We start from the raw sequence: 19,797 nt of genomic DNA, 5'->3' as shown, positions 1-19,797 counted from the left end.
GTATAGTTTATGGGAAAGTTCGAACCCAGCTGAAGGCCCACACTAACGTACAAAGTATTAGGTTAGGCTAGGCTAGATAGATTATTGATGCTTAATCCGAGTTTATTACACTGAGATATCCATAAACGATTAAAATGTTTACGGGCTTTTCATGCTGAGTAGCAAAAAAGAACGTTGATACTCTATTTCTATACGCCATTTAGATTCTGTTTTAATCTGTGTTCTCCTATACATTGTTCGATTTCCATGTAAGTTTTTCTAGCGCCACGATACCAAAATCAAACCTAGCAGACGAAACGTTCTCCCTTAATTTTATCAAGTTCACATTTCAACAAACTGTTGCCAGCCTAATATTGTCATAGAATCTTCCCCGAAGGGTATTCTTTTTGCTTTATTTGATTTATTTAAATATTGGCTTGCCGCCATGGTATGGCCTTCTAAAATGTACGAATAGTCTTCTGGAGAAGCAATGAGGCTGAATGGATGCTATTATGGTAAACATTTGTAAATAGCGCTGGACATTGACATTGTGATTTCAATTCTTATGGCAATCTACTATGACATGATTTGTCTAATATCAATCAATTTTAAAAGGTACATAGCTTCGTTAGAATCAGTAATCAACTAGTATTTGTTTAGGCACGTGTGCAATTTTTAGCATTGAGCTCGCAGATTGTACTGTAGGTGTTATTGAATTATTTCGAAAATGTTAATAGAGCCCATCTTAAAGTTAAGGGGTTGCAACTAGCTTATTTCGGAGATTAGTATTTGACCGCTTCTGAAGGGAAATCCAGTGCTAGCGTCTTAGCCGATAATCGACTAACTTTCCGAAAATGGTTACAAACAACCGGACAAAGTTCACTTATCTCTGATTCGATAATAATAATAATAAAGCTTTCTTCGGAAACAAGTAACCAATACATTTGTTGCATTCGCGCATTTTGTCAAAATAGGAAACCTCTGAGATAGTTCAAGGAAACTCCCCGTGCAAGGTTATTCATAACGTTTTAACAAAAAAAACCTGTACAAAATTTCCGAGATACAAAATGGTCGCTGATGTATACCGCCAGAATCCGAGACGGACGAAGGAACGGTCAAGAATAGACTGAAATGCCATTCGTGTCAAACATTCGATAGACGTTACCATACACGGACTTCAAACGGTCGAACTCCACTTGCGGCAGCAATGCATTATGGCCACGCCGGGTATATAACTTAAATGGTCACAACTACTCTGCGAGCATTCTGCGACGTCTATCAAAATAATGAATAGAAGTTCCGAATCCTAAGCGACCTAAACTATCGGCTAAATTCAGAGCAGTCTGACGTTGTTCCCGCTAAATGTTTACGATGAAACCGTCAACCAGTATTGTATAACGTAGGAACTACTGTTCATCGACTGAGACAATCACATTAGTGAGTAAGCCATAAGACATAATAGAATGAAACCTGCCATAAATTAATAGAATGTTTTAATTTTACTATGTGATTGTAATGAATTTAAAAGAAGATGACTAATGTACATATACCGTATAAATAAAAGTTGTCCAATGCGTTACGCACCAATGAAATCCTCCTATGAGGATGACATCCCAGTGTAAATTAGTTTTAATACGTATGTGTATATGTGACATGTTAGTTTTACCATGCTTTCAGCTTAGCCTTTTTCTATTAATTAGCTGCTTTTCAGTTGTTTGTTCCCGATGGCCCAACTGCTTTGTTCAAATCGTCTCCACTGCGCTCACTGGAAGCGAGTTTTTTTTTATTTATAAGCAACCATTCGGCCAACAATAAGGGCCTCTTCTTGCGTTAGCGCAAATCTAGGCAGAGCGACTAAGACACAAGTGTCCTGATCAGGGTCGCCCTGTCGAGTGTAACCTTGCCATCGTACTTGCAGCAGCGAATATCTATGGTTGAGCCCTTCTTCAGATGTCGTGATCGATATGCGGCATCGATCATGCCACAGAACGACTCAGCGATTTTCTGGTTACTAAATATTGATTCGATTAGCGGTGAACGCTAACGGGGCGTCGTTCAACCGATTGTAACGTAAAGCTGAAATAGCTCTCAACCACTCCTTGTTATGGTGAAGTCTTTTAGAGCACATCGTTACTCGTGTCTGCGCCATTTGAATAACAAAAACCACCGAGCCTATGAGAGAATGAATGGTGAGGGGAAAGCGTCAGAGAGACAAAATCACCGGCACCAAATAATCTTGCATAAAAACCTAAGGAGTACTTTGAAAACCATAACTGAAAATGATCGCATCGGAGCATATAGGGTACGGCGTCTACAATCAGGCAAGGTTTGGCAGGCTGTTTGCCGCAATGGGCATGTATACATTCGTAGCACTAGAAAAAAAAAAGCCAGTTTTTTTCCATAATAAAACAGCAAATCCATGATGACGAAATACATTGCGCCGTTTCAGCAAAGATTCATAGACCAAACTTTCCGCGCTCAACGAAATCTCAACGAGACCAAAACATCAGCAGTCTACATTACTATCAGTTTTCATATGATTTCTGAAAGATTCGAGAGAGATTTCCACTAGACAAGCCGGATGACCCTCAAGAGGATTGAAATTTGAAAAATTTCAAAATCGATCGAAAAAAGCCATTTTTCAATCCATATTTTTTGAGTTTTGAAATTTACGGCTGTTTTGGAAAGAAAAATATCAGTGGCCCATTGAGTCGTGCAGATGAACTCTTTTGGGACTCTGTAACATTTGGGACTTTCTAATACGTTGATTACGCTGAATGATGAAAGCCGTCAGAAATGATATTTCTAGCGCATGCAATACATCTCAATAGAAAAAATGTATTCTTGTTTAGGTACAATTATAGAAACAAGGCATAGGAAAAATTCCGGATTTAAATGCTGCACCCTATATGCTTGCCAGAGGTACTTTCATACTGCCGTAAACTCTCGGTAAAAATTCGATTTGTTTTAGTTTTCTCATCGTTTCCGCTTCTTTGATATTCGATCATGTCTGCTTATTATTATGATTATTATTACACAACTTCTGTCGACGCGTTTTCCTAACATAAGGGGCAGCAAACATGTTCGTTGACTGTCAGCTTTATCAGATGGGACTTCTACTAAGGAGAAGTGGAAAATTGGGAGTCCGGCTTGTATATACAGAATAGGACTTGAAGGGCAGGTCGCAGGCACGCCCTTAATTCAACTGAGCGACGCTACGCATAAGCTCATAGCGGGCGTCCTAATGTAGCATTGCACACAGCACACGGCAGTAAATAGGACCCGAACGATGTTCTGCCTTTCTACTCCTGCCGGCGTCGTGTTGTGGCGCTAAGCTGTCGGAGATCAAGCGACTCAACGCCTTCGCCCTTCGCTGCTCTTTCCCTGCGTCGAGTTGTTTCAGTTCCCGATTTGAGCTAAAAGACAGAGGCGCGTATCCGCCCCGTTGTCAGATCCAATTTGCCTTCAGCGATTGACGTATTGGATCGGCCAGGCAACTGGCGAGAGGGCGCGTGCAGGAGAATGTATGTGGACCAATAAGGGCATACCTTCTATAATCGGCTTTTGCTACTGCATCATTTGTATGGGACCCTGTATTGCTTTGATTATTCGTACGATTGGTGTAGATTTTGCTTATGCTTCCAACTCTACTAGTCATATAACACTCTCTACAAGCATATTGCTATAGCTTTACGTGTATCATGTGTCCGATCTTATGCTGGATTGGATTTGATGGTACATTTAAGTCGTTGGATTTCCTGCAAAGGTTTGTTCTAAACGATTTTTTAAAAAAGAAAACATCTACGGTGCTGTCTCAAAAGGTATAAGGCATTTGCAACTCTATAAATTATGAATAGTTGCTATAAACACGACCAATAAAACTGAATGAGGTTAGTAAAAGCCATCAGCCTTAGTATTTTGACAAGGTGGATACTAGTGCAATGAGTTACATGCTCGTCAGGGATCGAAATTCAGTCAATTCCTAGTTATACGGATGTCAAAGCGATAAAAAAGCACGACACAGAAGTCACGCTCACCCTACCTACAGAATTGTAGGCAAATAAGGGGTTACTAATACGGGATCAGTACAACATCAAAACAGATTGGAAATTACTCCTTTGACAGCGGTATATATAACGGCGTATAACCACGCCTTCCACATAAAGAGTGGCTAAGGATAGACTAAGAGTCAGATCAGATCGCGGTATATATTTTACTCTTCCGAGCAAAAATGGGGATCCCAACTATGCTAGCTGGTGAATTTTCCCACATACTACTTGTATCTTAAAAGCTAGGCCTTGTGTGAAATTTGCATTTATTTCTCTGACATGATACGTTTTCCTGTTTCGTCTTAAGGTAAAGCGTAGGTAATAATTGCTTTTCGAATGATATGGATATTTGGCGTTATTATTGTATGTACTTGTATGCACAGATCACTTTTATATGGCACGCGTTTGTGCAGAATCATGACCGCTGTATGCTCGACATTATAATACAAGAGCATAAAACGTGCTTCTCCTGGGCTTTCTCGAGCCTCGTGGATGGAAATTAGCGTAGCAAACGCACTACGGTCTATGAGGTTCTACGATCGATAAATCCAAACGAAGGCTTTAAATGGCAAAATAAGCTATATGCCCTATGAATAAATATCGTTTTGATAAAGGGCTTATGAAATTTGCGTACGACAATGTATTTAACACCGCTCTGAGCCACGTAATTCTCTGAAACTAACAAGGTGTATTGATCAGCGGATATACTCTGGCCGTATAAACAAATTGCTTGATGATATGACATGCTAAAGTGACGAAGTCAGCAATCAAGCTGATTAGTTTAGCTTACAGCTTACATTTGTGACGTTGTGTGTGAAATCATCTAATATAAAAGCAAGTATCGTGAAATAAGTTTCTTAAAAAATAGACCGTTTTAGCCGGAAGTCTTGTTAATGAAAGCGTTCTTCTTGACGTACCCTCTGCCTGGAGCGCCTCGCAACCTCCTTTATTAATAAGGCGGCCGCCAGATATCCTTGAATCGGAACTTATTTGGCTCAAGTGACGGTGGGTGCTCAACTTGGCAATATAGACAGTTTTTGCCAATCTCTTACACAGTCTAACTGATCCGGGTACGAAATATTTACACGTAAAAATTATTTACACATAAGCTTACCGGGGAATAACGTGACTTTCAAGTCTTGGTCGGGTGGGTCCCATCAGCGCTATATTCGTCTTAATGATAGAAAATACACGATAAAATCAACTCACATTAATCCGCCTCATTTCTTAATACTTCGATAACTTTTTACTCAAATAAATTGTCTTTTGCGGTTGAATCATTGCTTTTAGTATGTGCAGTAATAATGTAAAGACGAAAGTTAGTGGGAGCTCCAATGGGGTCTATGCTCCAGCTTCACTAAGAAATCGTTTTCAAACTGTTAGCTTACGTACATTTCTTTGGTCGAAATTTAACCGGGCTAACGATACAGATCGATGAGCGAAGACGTCAATCACAGTCGAAGTAGTTCGTAGGCAAGCTAACAGCGAATGCGGCGACCGTGAGCTTCAACATAGATCCCACGATGGAAACAGCTGAACAAGGCAAGCTTTCAGCACGAGTGAAGACTGTACCCGAGAAGATGCAGATGAAATGAAAAAAGGTCGGCAACTTCTTTTACAGATTTGCCTAAAAGTTAGCGTACGCCATAGAGATGACTTCTCGCGACTAGGTAGCTGACCACTTACCGAATTTAGGTCGTTTTATTGGAAACTCTATTGCCCTACCTTCGGCGTTCGATCAGTCGCAAGTCGGAGCGATTGTGGGGGCTTCAAGGAGACGGAAGAAGCGTTTTGCCTGCGGGCAATGGCGATATTTGCAAAAAGTGTTTACTGCAAGCTTTTGTAAACGCTGGTCGTTTCGGTCCTGACTCGCGTTTCTGTTTTAAATCTATCAATGTTTTAGGTGATGCGATATTCAACGAATGGCCCTAGGCATTCTTTTGCTGCTTCGTTGCAAATTAATTCCAGTGAAATGGACTTATCCAAAGAAGGCAGGTCAATAATGATGGCGTATCAATATATTCTTCGTTCAAGTGCGCGTTTTAGATAGCTGTTTAATACCGATCACTGATGCCAGAACGCCAACATGAAGACTTAAGTGAAAGCTGCTTCGTTGAAGTCCTTATTTGTCCTCGAACGCGTTCAATGACGAGCAAATTTTCCTGTTATACGTTGTGTGCTGGATATGAAAACATATCTACTCGGTATTGACAAATTTCGTAGAAAGTGTTATTCGCTTCCGTACATTTTTAAAAATACGACGTTACACAATGATGCTATACAATGAAAAGTGACTCATCATTCACTTACGGTAAGTTTCCGTAAGTTACGGTAAAGTGAGAATCTATAATGGAGAGTATCAGAGATGGAAGGTATACGAACAAAGGATGGCGTACACAAATTCATGGCATGCATTTCATGAAATGTAAGCAAGAACGTTTCTAAGGTTGTTGCCATTATTAAATGTTGCATGATGGTAACTAGATCTAGAAACGTCTAAACACGAACTTTTACCTGTATTTTTATTAATTCATGTGGATTGTGAACCTGATGGTCAACTGACCAAAGGTCAGTATAACATTCCAATAATAGGATTGGAACCACACTTGATTCCACCTTGAGGTGGATCTTCTCGATCGCTATGAAAAAGTGCAGTGATAAATATGGACGCGTTTTGTTAACCTGACCCCTCATGATTCATTATTAACACACATAAATGTGTTACAAATGTAGCACTCGCTTCTTGATTTACACGTGTTTGCCGGCCTTTCTCGGAACACAGTCCAGGCTCCCAATGTGCAGGCATATCGGCGTGTTAAGCTTAGAAAGGTCTGTCGTATAAGAAAACCCCTAACGTGGGTTGAGGACACAACACCATAATATTACACTGTAATCACTATACGTCCGCGACTACTTGATACGTTATTACTACTAAGTCAAAACGGTTTTGTAGGTAGGGGAGTGGGTAATCGGACACTGTTATGCCTATAGGATGTGTTTCCTAGACAATATTTTTTTAGACAAATCGCTCAAGTGAGGGAGGAATTTGACGCTGAAGTTGCCTATCAGGTAGCGGTTGAGTAAAATGTGCTCTATATGCCATAGCTGCCAAGCAACGAAGTGGGCGTATCGCGAAGTGTTTTTGCAAGGGTATTTCTGTTTCTTTCAGGCCTAACCTATAATACATGCGAGTAACTAGCTGGGCGCTTATGCTTCTTGAGAAGCTTGTGTTGTTGTTGAGAAGGACGCTGAGCCAGCTAAAAATCCTAGGTTAGCGCCATGCATCCACATATTTGTAAGGCCGGTTGTTCCAATCGGTTAATAGTTTTGCTGCTTGCGGAACATGCAAGAATGAACAAAATAAGGTCAAAAGGGTATGCGGTCTTCCCGGCCTTCTGAGGTTGCTTAAATAACGTCTCCGCCGATAAATTCAGGCAAATTAGTAGGATTGTATGGCTTAGTATAATACTCCTTGAACTTCTCGTGACAGCAGAGGTCTTGACGAAATAAATTCTTCAAAGCAATAATGGGGAAAGTCAGCCAGTGAAAAATGGTCTGTTGTTGAAACGGTTCGGCAACGGAACATTGAGAAATCTATGAAAAAATCTATTTTCCATATAGTCAGGCTTAGACTGTGATCGCTCGGTAAGTTATCGATGGCTTGAACAAAAAACTTTTTCAGCTCAATGAAATGGCATACCTCTCTCCGGAGAAATACACGCTGAACCCGTATCTCACTTAAAACATGACGCTCCCAGTGGTTGAAATTTTTGTTCGAAAGTAAATACAGCGAAAGCTTGTCATCTCTACCGGATAGTAAAAGCTGCCAAGTGAATTCTAGATAGTCGCCCATGTTCAGTTGGCTTTGTAGGCGGTTGATGTCCTCTGTTGAATGGAATAATTTGCGCCGACTAAAACAGATTCTGTCTAAATCTGAGGGACTTTCTGAAGTTCGAAATTAGTGGGGCAGCATTTTTGGGCTTGAAGGTCTCACACAGACAGTAACTATTTGCCAGAGTATTACTGTCCACACGTGGGACAAATGCGCACATTGATTCGACAACAGATGGGTATCTAAGGCGAGCAACTTCAGTCATGTCTGCAACACTAAACTGGACGTAATGACCCAAAATTTCAATATGTGCCGAATAAGTAGTGTTAGAATTTAGTAATTTAACGGCGTATTTCAACAGATCACTGAGGCTCGGCATTACAATTCCGCCAAATTTCAGCGATTCGCCCAATATGGGGCTTAAATGTGCTACGTCACAGGGCGACTTGCCTACAGATGAAATGCTTCTGTGGACACGGGACAGTCTTATTCGACGAGATAGGAAACGACGTCTGGTGAAGGCTTGTTTTCGTTAAGTCTATAAATAAAAGAGCACAATTGTTTAGCAATGTTGAAAACGCTAACGAGCAATAGTCCTTTTAGCCGCACAGAGTGTCCGTAGCAAAGCGTACATCCTCAATATTGCCTTCGGCACAAAGTTGCAGCAGAAGTTCTCGTCCTCGCCCGTAAACATCGAAGCATTCGCTTTAAAGAAGGTGGAAAGTAACCGATTATTTTCGCTTGCTTCCATAACGGAATGTACCAGGCCGGTATAAGCAGCTCTTCATAAGTGTATGGTGATTTCTTTGCAAACGAATAATAATTAATGCTACTGCTGCTGCTGCCATTTTGATCGATGTTCTGTCAAGCGGACCGAATCACCATAATGAAGCCTACGAAACGTGTATGAAACACGTTGCACGTTATCACGGGACCAAACACAGGTACGATCCAAGTTGATTATAGGTTTAAACTTCTGTTAAGCTGTAAACAGTATGGCGGTCAATATCTAACAACCATTTCAGAATGATTCCTTTTGAGTACGCCATGTATTTGTCTATAATGCGAATCTAACCAAAGTATAGAGAGGGAACACCCGAGAGCCGTCTTTTCGTTTGCCCTTCATGAAATAGCGCAACATCAAAATCTAAACCCGAACCGGACTCGATAGCCCACAAACAGTTAATACTCGTAACAAAAATGGGAGGCCTTGGATCGACACTTCTTTCTCGTCTACCCTTCAACAAGACCAACCATAATAGCAGACCACACAAATCTTTTTGAACTAAGGACGAAGTTTTCACATTCATGGATACGTACGTGTATTTGGGAGTTAAAGTCTAAAGTCTTGCCACTACCAAGAAGATCACCTGCCAGCAAACATGGCCTACCGCGATTCCAATAGTTGCGGATATCTCGGCCGCAATTTGACTGGTAACGCGTTTGAGCCACACTGGCCTCTACTGTTGTTTGTTTTAGATCAATTGCCAGTTCAAAGAAGCTTGCAATCTCTAATAACAGTGAGCAAATTACTAACCTATGCGATATAAATAATGTTAGGCCATTGAAAAAGGACGATTCCCCGATGATGACGATGACGAAAGATTGAGTGCGATTGTTGTTTGATATATTACAACGGGTCCAGCAGCGGCCCAACGAGCAACGGTCAAATGATTCGACTCAATTAAGGACACCTTTATTGCCGGTAGGTAATTTAAAGTAATTTGGCTTCTCTCTTGTTGAGTTCTATTTACTATTGTCGCGCTCTAACATTGGCTGTTTTCATTCATGGAAGAAAAAACCAAACCTGCCTATTGCATATTTTTTTGTACCTAACTTATGTTTGGGCGCACATCCATCATGGTAGGAAACTCCACTTTGAATTGGAATAGCAGCGTCACGTGAAAAATGCGCAAATTTTTTAGAACTTCATGAGAATTAGCGCTCATTCGCGCCCCGTGGAGTAAATTATCAAACGTGCAAAATAAAAAGTAAATTGAAACTATTAAATTTCTTACCAGCTGTTCAATGTAAAAAGGATAGAAAGATGGGCATACCAATATGAGAGACTACGTCGTTAATATGGGTAATCGAAATACCTCATTTTCTTGTAAGCTATATGCGTCAGCAGGGCATTGGAGATGGAAACGCTCGAGCAATCTAGTTCCATATATACATCACTCATCCTATGGCTGCTGATTTTGCAGATAGTTCCATAATGTGATCCACACATTTGACGGTCTTGATTAGAGTACTGAAATCCAGATGCAAAAATCACAAATGAGTTAATACCTAATTCGAGCTTGAACAGAGAAACAAGAGTTTCACCGAGCGCATACAACGCTTTATTTATAGTCTGACGGCGTGAGCATTCAGTAGACAAATGGGAGCTTTCACTTAATGTTTCATTGGTTTTAACTTATTTTAATCGTTACATTCAAAAGCTAAAAATCATTCTCAATATACTATAGGTGTTAATGGGATGCTGATACCTATTTTTGATGATTACCTATTAAATATGACAAAAACTACTTGTTTCGAGAAATCTGTAAATACCTATAGTTTTTGCTATACTGCGACTTGATTTCGGACGCCACTATTGATCTACGTATCTCAGTTTATTTGAAATATATAGACGTGAAAATTACAGAGTCTCACCGCAGGTATAGCACCTCTACCTTGAAGACATTGCGGACCGAACTGTGTTGCGTCCCTCTTTCCGGACCACGACTTCACCGGTAAAGGCTTCTCCAACCATAAGGCATTCACTGCATGTCGCAAACAAAAACAAATAGCATCTATTAAATGCCAGACTATTTCGAAAAAACTTTGAATGTGCATATGTGTATTATCGATGTTAATGTACTTTGTTAGTCATGGAAAAGTTGACTCCTAGTTCTTTTCGTTCCCAGGATTATGGGATGAGGGGAATACTTACCCGGAAGTTTAGCGTAGAATGTTCCAAACGAATTAAATGAACTTTGCCACAGTAAACAATTCCTTCAACGGCAACGAGCACTTCGTTTGGGGTCGACACTCTGAGAGGAACCTCTGTGGATTGCTTCTGCCAGTGCCAGCACTGAATTCGTAAAACGACCAAGATCGTCTGAAATCCTGCTAGATGCAAACGAAAATGAGAAAGTACATTAAATACCCATAGGTACTGCTAGAAAAGCAAACTCGGATCGCTGACTAGTTACGATTTTTACACTAGGCATTACCATGCATTTAATTAACGTTTTAATTAGGCTGATACGATCATGTTTGATTGAAATGAATTATCGGGTTCGAATAAAAGCCCCCGTATATAACCGACGGCCCTTCACAATTTTGCTGTTTGTTTGAAAAGGAACTATTGTCCTAGAATAAATTCGCCGGCGGCAATTGTATATGTTTGGTCGATAATAATCTGTTATCATCCTGATTCTAGTCATGTTGAATGAGCGTATTCTGCTTAAAAAGACAGCCAAAGATTATTTTCGTACCAGTCAATCATTTGCCTAGTCCGTCGTGCGGCGTCGCGCATCCAAATCTATACTTTTCAGCTTCTATCTGAAACATCTCGTTTAAGCAATTTCGTGCCACTCTCTACGTAGACATCGGGCATGCAGGTCATCGGGAAATGCCCAGATACAGTAAGAGCTCGGCTTGTAGAAAATTTTGGTTCTAAACGCTGCGCGACGGGTAAAAACAAAACGATTTTCTTTACGTGGTATCTCCTAGTTAATATTAATAATCGTTATCATCGATGAAAATTAGGGATCGATGCTACATATTTTATCTTTCCCTGTCCTGATGAAGGCCTCAATCTACAGCAGCTTTGCGAGGTGATTGTAAGTCATTACTATATGTCAGTATTATATATCAGTAAAACAGGATGTTGCTATTAGCTGAGGGCTATAGAGCTTACAGGGCCGCTCCGTAATAACAAACTATACAAAATGTTGACTCATTCATAGATTTGTGTAACCTTGTTTATCTGTTGCAAATATTCGCCTTTATAAAATCTACAGTACGTCATCCATAGAAAATCCATTGCATATTTTTCAAATTGTAATCCGCTCGTGTCAGTCGGCAGTAACGTATCTGCCGATGCTAGATTTCTGAACATTCTTTGTATCTACTGAGCAAGCTTTGTAACGTACCTGCCTATCTTTGCCACACCTGGCAGGATCTGTTTCCGGCCATCGAATGCAGACTGCGATGCAAAACATCGTTTGTCAGATCTCATTGACTTCTCAGCAAAATCTCTCTTGTTTCTCAATCTATTCAAAATTGCATTCCCTAGAAACGGTTTTTAGGAGAATTCCTGTTAATTCATTAAGGATATATATATATATATATACAGATATCCTTAATTAATGATATATATAATTAAGGAAAAACAGTAGCATGATCTCTCAGGACTTTGATTTTAAAAGCTTGGTCCGCATTCATTATTGGTGCAATAGTAAGAGCCACGGACGTATATAGGAGATGTCAGATTTTGTAAACTAGCAATCAAAGAGAACGGGTTTCGATACTGTCCGTTTTATCAACGGGAGCGCTTATCTGTTGCTCAATAATAGCACGCGCCTTCCTTGGAATATTGACTTCAGACTGACTAGCCAATCGCATGCTCATAGCGTTATTTAGGTCTCTAGTCGAAAGTAATGAATACTTATAGCTAAGTATAGAAATCCACGCTGTTGTTATATTTAAACCTGCACCTGCCTACGATGTATGTTTGGCTAAGCGACGTATGTAAGGTCGACGCACGGACTTCGTAAAGGTTGAATGCTTTTTCACAACTAAAAGGCTACAAAAGATATCAAAGAAACTAGAGAAGCATCAATCTCTAGACCTATACAATATTTGTACGAGCGAGTCAGTCTACGAGCAATTTACAAATGGAAATAACGATTTATAATCATTTGCAAGAGAAGCGCTCCGAACGAACGAGCGAAAGCAGCCTCTGCAGTTTGCCTTCAATATGCTGATACTGATCTTGCATTTCTCCCCATAAAATGGTCGTAGAAGTCATTCCATTGACTACAGTTTAGTTCGGCATGATAGGATCGTTACTATCGTTCATGAAAAAACAACAGGACATGCCACACGTGATTCCTAAAAGATATCCATCCAGGGCTGGGATCATCCTGAAAAGTTATTTGTTAAAACAAAAAAGTCAGACAAATAGAGATAGGTTTTGTTGAAAAAAAAGTATACCAAGCAAATGATACGCTCCAAATGCGCAGTTAATCGATGTTACGGAGCTTTCACGGGTCTCTATATTTACCGTAATGTGGATTTCGGTCTCTTCTAGATTCAGCGGCTTGTCAAGAGGGAAAGCCGATTTCCTAAATTTTGCTCAGATGATAAATGGAACACCCGTATTAGGTAAAGTGCATCACGAAACCGGACAGACAGGTAGACGATGTATTGTGATGATTTTCGTCATAGGAAGTATCAATGTTTCACCGAGATGTTAACGAGCACCTAACTACTGATAACAGGTCATCCGATACAGCTGAAGCAGCGACTCAGGTTAGTCAGCGACCTGTAGCATAAAAACTCTACAATAGCAAAACAGGTTTATCTCTAAGTGGGTTTCACTAGTTCTAACTATATCAGATAATGTAACCCAGTTTTCAAAACGCAACAAAAGCATGTAGAACGATTATTCCATATAATTGCGTAGATTTTCCGAAATTTTAGTTTACTTTTCTTCGCGTCTATCGAAATGCGTTAGCGATCGAATAGACTTAACGAGAAATCAGTAGTTAGCGGAATGGCTTAGACGGCCGTCTTCGATTGGGGCTCGCTACAACCTCTTGGCCTCTCTAAACTTCAGCGGTACACGCACCCGAAGGTGCTCCGTTTTTATATGCTTGCCCCCATGCCCAAAGAGGCTACCTTGCTCTTTACAGCTGTTCGTTTCACCCTTGGACGGGTGTTGACGACTATTCGAAGGCTACCAAACCGTTGAGCGAAACAGAACACATTATGTTGACTGACACCATATCATGGTGGCACTACGAATGTCCTGGTTGTTTTGATAGGGGTTTTGATACAGCAGTAGCTTAGCACGTCAACACGAAGCCTTCTCCTTTCATTCTCTTCAGTAATGCTGTTGCTATTCGTTCACCTTCGGAGTAGACTTCAGCTCTTTCTCAGGCGCACAGTAATGAGGTTGGCAAGATGATTAAATCACTGCCTGCTTTTGCTGTCCAGTAAAACTAAGCGAACTTGCAGTTTTATCAGACCAGGTAGTTAACGAATTTGCTGCTTCGGAACGATTCAGCTCAGCCTCAAACGCCTTCTTTGTCGCTCAGTTTGTGCTAATTGAAGAGGACTGGTGAGAGCTTTCTTGTTTCAGCTTGTTTGACAGGATTGTTAAGTAAGCTTCCTGACAAGAGCTGTCCCCACGACGACCTTTACTTTTTCCGGGGAGGCGCCTCTGAGATGGGTAAATATAGGGCGGATGAAGCTGAATGGCTAACGCTTCGTTTGGTTGACCCAAATGATATATCCCGAGTGAGGGTGTATTGGTGCCTTTGCCGGCCTACTCCACCAGGTGCTATCAGCGGGCGGGCTAGCACTGATATCAACAAACCTGCAGCAAGCTGAAAGCAACAGTGCTTTCCACGTACACCACGCGGCCTGATGCTTCGCTGTCTTTGATGGAAGACATTGGCCTGAAGGGAAGACGACATTGAGTACTTAACTCGTGCAAACGAACTTAGTACATCTCGCTAGCTAATGCGAACAAAAAACCATATAGATCAATTAATAGAATAATAGCTCTTTCACAGTTTCATTGAAATTTGTGTGGTTCTTTTGATGGTGATGAGCAGCGATTGAGCCATCAGTCAACGTGGCGCAGCAGGGATGTGATCGCCTGCAAGTGTAGCAGGCGTGTGCAAGTGTAGCAGTGTGTATATATATTTATACGCTGCCAAAACTAGAAATTCTTCGTTACTAATTATATTGTTATATTAGAAAATTCTATTTGCTCGCATTGGTTTGGTATGTATTTCATAAGATAGGCTTACTTGTTGGTAATATTCAATAGAAGGTGACGTATTAGCAACGAACTAACTAAAGCTGGAAAATGTTCTTTCGCACGTGCCGGCTTCTATAGAATTTAAAGATTACTTCATGGTTCAAGCTGGCAAACACGTCTATGAGATATCCAAGGCTGATGGAAAAGTGCGACGAGATATATATGATACTTGGTATGATACAGATATATGGTGCTTACTCAAATACCTTATACTTGAATAAAAAAAGCTAGTTTCGTGATAACATTTTAAAGATAATACCGTGAGCTATCCCCAACGGCACAATAACACTTCAAAAAAAGAGTTTATTTTAGTTATCATTACAAGGTCTCCGCAAATGTCTCTGTACAAATGAAGGGTACAAACGAAGATATCAATTAACGTAAACTTAATTTCATTAAGGTAGATGATTCTGTTATTTGACTATCAGAATAGGCGTTCGTTTAGGCTGTTGGCGACGCCTTTCGCAGGTCATGTATCTAGCTCGTATAACGCTTCGGTGACGGGCGCTGCAGCATTTTCGTTATCTAATTTAGTTACTATTTACTACGGTAGTGGAACATTTACTGCCCGCTTCGTCGAATTCCGAATGATGACTAGTCGCATCTGTTCATAGTATAACATTGTAACGGCCTAAAATAGGACAAAAAAGTCACGCTGGTAACGTTACACATGCTACACCATACGAAATAAATACGATCGCGCGCGATCGTAAAGAATTATTGTTGCAACGTGATATATACTTAATAAGTTAAAAAAAAAACGCTATCTGTAAATTCGTAAACATCAGCCCGAAGATCGCGATTCGATCAATTAATAAAAATATTCCGACTCACCTTTATTTGTTTGTATTCACTATGTCGCTGCGGTCGTGTGGGAGTAGCGTGATTTGTGTATGGTATCCACCGATTCGAATGTAGCAGACGAAATAGCTTAGACACTTCGAAACGCCATCTAGAATCTGTTAGAGATACATATCCTAGTCTTTAATGTTTGGTCAAAGTTTGCATCTAGGGCGCATTAATCGTATTTGTTTGTCGTATTGTCTCGCTCTAATAAATTGACCTATCTAAGTCTTCAGAGCTACCGCAATCAGCTGAGATTCTTAATTACGAAGCAAACACGATAGACAAGTACATGAAGGCGCTAAATTTCTACAAGTCAATTTCTTGTCCTACAACTAGTAACAATATGTCGAAATTCGTATCGGAACTTTTAGAGTGAATCACTATATTGATCTAGCATGAAGCGGCGTAATCTCCTATAAAAAAAAAAATAATCTAATTTAAAGGTTTACTTCCTTGTGGTCTGGATTTGTCCAAACGCTGCTTGATCTCTACTGTTTAGTTCCGACTGAACAGAATAATCTGTTTACAATATAACAGAAAATAGTCACTGCCGTATATCTGCTGATTACCCGCTAGGAAGCACTAAAACGAGTAGTGACTAAGTGTACAAAGTTACATGTTCATATATAAAAACAACTAAGATAGTGGAAAGGTAAACCATTTGGTAAGTGATCAACTAGTGGCACAGCTATATTGGTAAGTGATGCTTAGACAATAGAGTGCGTCGAACATCACCCTATAGCACAGTTTATTTCTATATATTTTCCTATAGTTTGTGTCGAGGCATTTTATCGTCTTCCACTTAATCACACGTCGTAAGTAACGAATCTCGATTACAATATTCGAAGTAGCCGCACGGTCTTTCAACCCGCAGTGTAAACATCTAACCAATGTATGTATAGATGTTTCTAATATATATATATATATATATATATATATATTGTACGCGAAAAGCCTCCAAGGTTTTTGACTTGACTTAACGAGGTAATACTGAGGCTGAAAACGACTCATTTTCATTTCAAAATACGTAGAGAAAATCAGTAAAAAAAAATACACATTTTTCAAATGTTCTACCACATAGTTGAACTAGATATAGGGTTTCCTTCGATGATGGGAGAATTTCATTGAGGAAGATTTAATAGCGCAGCTAGAATACCTGTAACGGGCGTTGCGTTTCAAGAAACCATCTCTACAGAACTGCAAAGCGTTTAAGTACAAAACTCAAATGTCTTAGATCAATTTCGGAAAAGAAATAGGACAATGATGGCCAGTGTCCTATCGGTTTGTAGAAATAAATGGGAACAAGTATGCGGATAGTATACGTGTATAATGCTCTATGTCGCAGGTCAAATAAGTCTATTTATCATGAGAATGATTATTATTACTATCAAGGTTCTGCTTTGTTTGACTAACAATAAAAATCTGTTTTCGAAATATGTTTCGATCTTGTATATGCATATATATGTAGATATATTTTGATTGTTTTTTCTGTGGTATATATATATATATATATATATATATAACGTTTAAAGGTAGGCTGTCGCAAACGATGCACCTTATAATATCTCAAACGGAGCCTGATTGACGCCACTTGACTATATTACTCCTTGAAAAAGGACAAATGACCGATTAGACCTACTTTGATTTGTATAGCCCCGCATATAAATCTTTTGCAGACGTACCTATGGTTTATCCTTCAGCAATAATGAGATCACTAATAGCTGCTTAATATATACAATAGAGTCGGCAGTTAAGACATACAGTGCACGCTTTAGTCTATGCTCAACGCAAAGTCCTATACGATTCAGCGTTTCTACGTAGGTTTTATAATTTTGCTTTCCCGACTGCAATAAATCACTAAACTGATTATGTACGGACGTCAATGTAACGCTTACCCACTTAGCATGCGCGAACTTTTTTCGTTGACTGTTTTATCCCATAAAATCCCTATTACGCAAACCACTTCTACACAACGAACCCACCTCTCCATATATTCAATATGCGCCTCCACAGTGCACCAGGCCCTCGAAGACAAAGTTGTTCATTATGGAGCCTTCAATACTCGTTTAACGCGGTCTTACAACACAGTTATCAAGATGTTTAGCTACCGATTATTTGACTGCAGAATAAATTCTTAAAGGGTCGACTTTCAAATCTGACGTAGCTAACGAGATAGGTGCAGAGCAATAAATCTTTCGGAAGACGTGAGTAAACATCTTGTTGAAGCGACGCTTACGTCTACGTACCTTGACCGCCATTGCTATGCAACGTCCGGATCCTGGTCGTGATCTAATACAAACAGGTCTTGCAGATAAGAGAAAGTTTATTGAACCCTGGTTTCGGTCGTTGGCCTCACAGCCTTTGCACCATAGGTCAGATTGATAGATTGAGGAGATAACTTTCTATACAGAAGGTAATATTTAACTCTAAAAAAATAATTTTTCTGGAGAACGCCTCTGGCGCCATATAGTGGCTATTTCAAGCAATATGATGCAAAATAATCAGAAAGATTCATTTGGGAGTCCCATTTTCTCTTTTCCCTCGATTCCCTTTTAATGTATTCAGCCACACGAAACTCAAAAGATTGAAGATTATTATTAGCCGGTGATCGGTATGTCCACATATGAGCTTTTTGGGAAAATGAAAATTACAGGGAAATAAAACGATAACTGTTTTTTGGAACAGCAAAGAGTTTGAGATATATAATATTCAGTCTGCCGAAGGACCGTAAAAGTAAATTGTGGAAGTGAATGGTCCCGGTTTAGGAGAATCACAGAACAGAACATGTTATAAAAATATGAAACGGCAGAGGTTCAGTTGTCACTAAACTAAGCATCATATCCGACACAGTGCGGCATAGTTGTAAAACACAGGATGTCCAAAAGGACCATCGACCATCAAGTAGATGATATGAGAAAGAAAACAGGCTTCTCAAGCTATACCTATAACGTAAACTCTACGTTAAAGGCATCGTCTATCTACAGCAATAGCAAACCGGCCATGCTGCCATCAATAGTCTGTGAAAAAATACCACATGGTTGACGATTCCGCCTACAGTAAAGCGGAACGGCAGCAAACGGATCTATGTGGAATAGCCCATACAGCCATTTCAGAACCCCAGGTATGAGAACGTTAAGTCCGACACTTCCGCTGATTTAATCGCCTTGCTATGTACTTGGTGTCAGAATATTCGCGCGTTTATACAACGGCTTTCATTTGTTCCTTGTTTCAATTCGCTGGGCGTGTGTGTGACTAAGCCCAACTAGCTCAAGGCGCTACCCAATATAGGGAATAAATTGTGAGAAGCTCGCCCCCGTTATCACCATCGCCACCGGTAGCCGGAAAGGTAGACGACAAACATGGCCAGGTTTTTGCATGGCGTTAATGGCTTTCCGACTCTGCGTACTATACTCGTGAGCTTGAATTTCCCATGTCTAGCTAGTAATCAAGTATATGCACGTTATTTATGATACCATAAGCAGAAAAATCGATTGAGCTAAATTAACAATTCCTGTTTACTTACTCTCCCTTTTTTTTCCAATTAACGTTTATCTGTCTTCCCCTTCAAGTGCAGTCTAATATGATATGCACTGTCCGTCCTATTATAATATTTCCCTTGTATGTTTTGAGATAAATTTAGTACTAGGTCTCTACAAAATATCGTCGCCATAACAATAGTAAAAAAACTTCAACTCTTAGTTACGTATTAGCTTGCGTAGTACCTTGCGCCCTAATATACGTTGCGTTCTATCAGAGCCTGTCTCACTTGCACATGCAGGTAGAGGCATAAAGTCTCTTGTACATCGCTCTTGGTTACGCCACATAATCAACCGGTCCTTACGGCCTCGGCCTAAGGCTCACATACGAATTTAGTCTGACCGGTCTAGATGCACGTTGCCCTACGTTCTAGTCGCACCAGCACCTATTTTCCGTGCATTACGAACGCGGCTTCTCATTTCCGTGTGCTTTCTAGTTAGCGAACGGTAGTGCTCAAAGACGCCGCACAAATATCGACCTAAGTATCGCTCCTGAAGCCAGCACCGTTT

General features: G+C 40.2%; 1 long non-coding RNA gene across 1 annotated transcript in view; it reads right to left on the bottom strand.

The window, feature by feature from the left end:
• LOC147755825 (uncharacterized) overlaps positions 1-19,797 on the bottom strand; it is a 33,151-nt gene that overhangs the window by 8,462 nt on the left and 4,892 nt on the right. Inside the window, exons 2-6 of the long non-coding RNA XR_015326211.1 lie at positions 15,740-15,864; positions 12,006-15,536; positions 10,799-10,974; positions 10,519-10,628; positions 9,960-10,114 (exon numbers count right to left, since the gene is read on the bottom strand). This is a non-coding gene — a long non-coding RNA (uncharacterized LOC147755825). The remainder of the gene's footprint in view (positions 1-9,959; positions 10,115-10,518; positions 10,629-10,798; positions 10,975-12,005; positions 15,537-15,739; positions 15,865-19,797) is intronic.

The sequence above is a fragment of the Varroa destructor genome, unplaced genomic scaffold (genome assembly GCF_002443255.2).
Source record: "Varroa destructor unplaced genomic scaffold, Vdes_3.0 BEIS01000004.1, whole genome shotgun sequence".
In the NCBI taxonomy this organism is placed as follows: domain Eukaryota; kingdom Metazoa; phylum Arthropoda; class Arachnida; order Mesostigmata; family Varroidae; genus Varroa; species Varroa destructor.
Note: the sequence above shows the minus strand (reverse complement) of the source record. Positions and strands in the feature narration are given on the sequence as shown.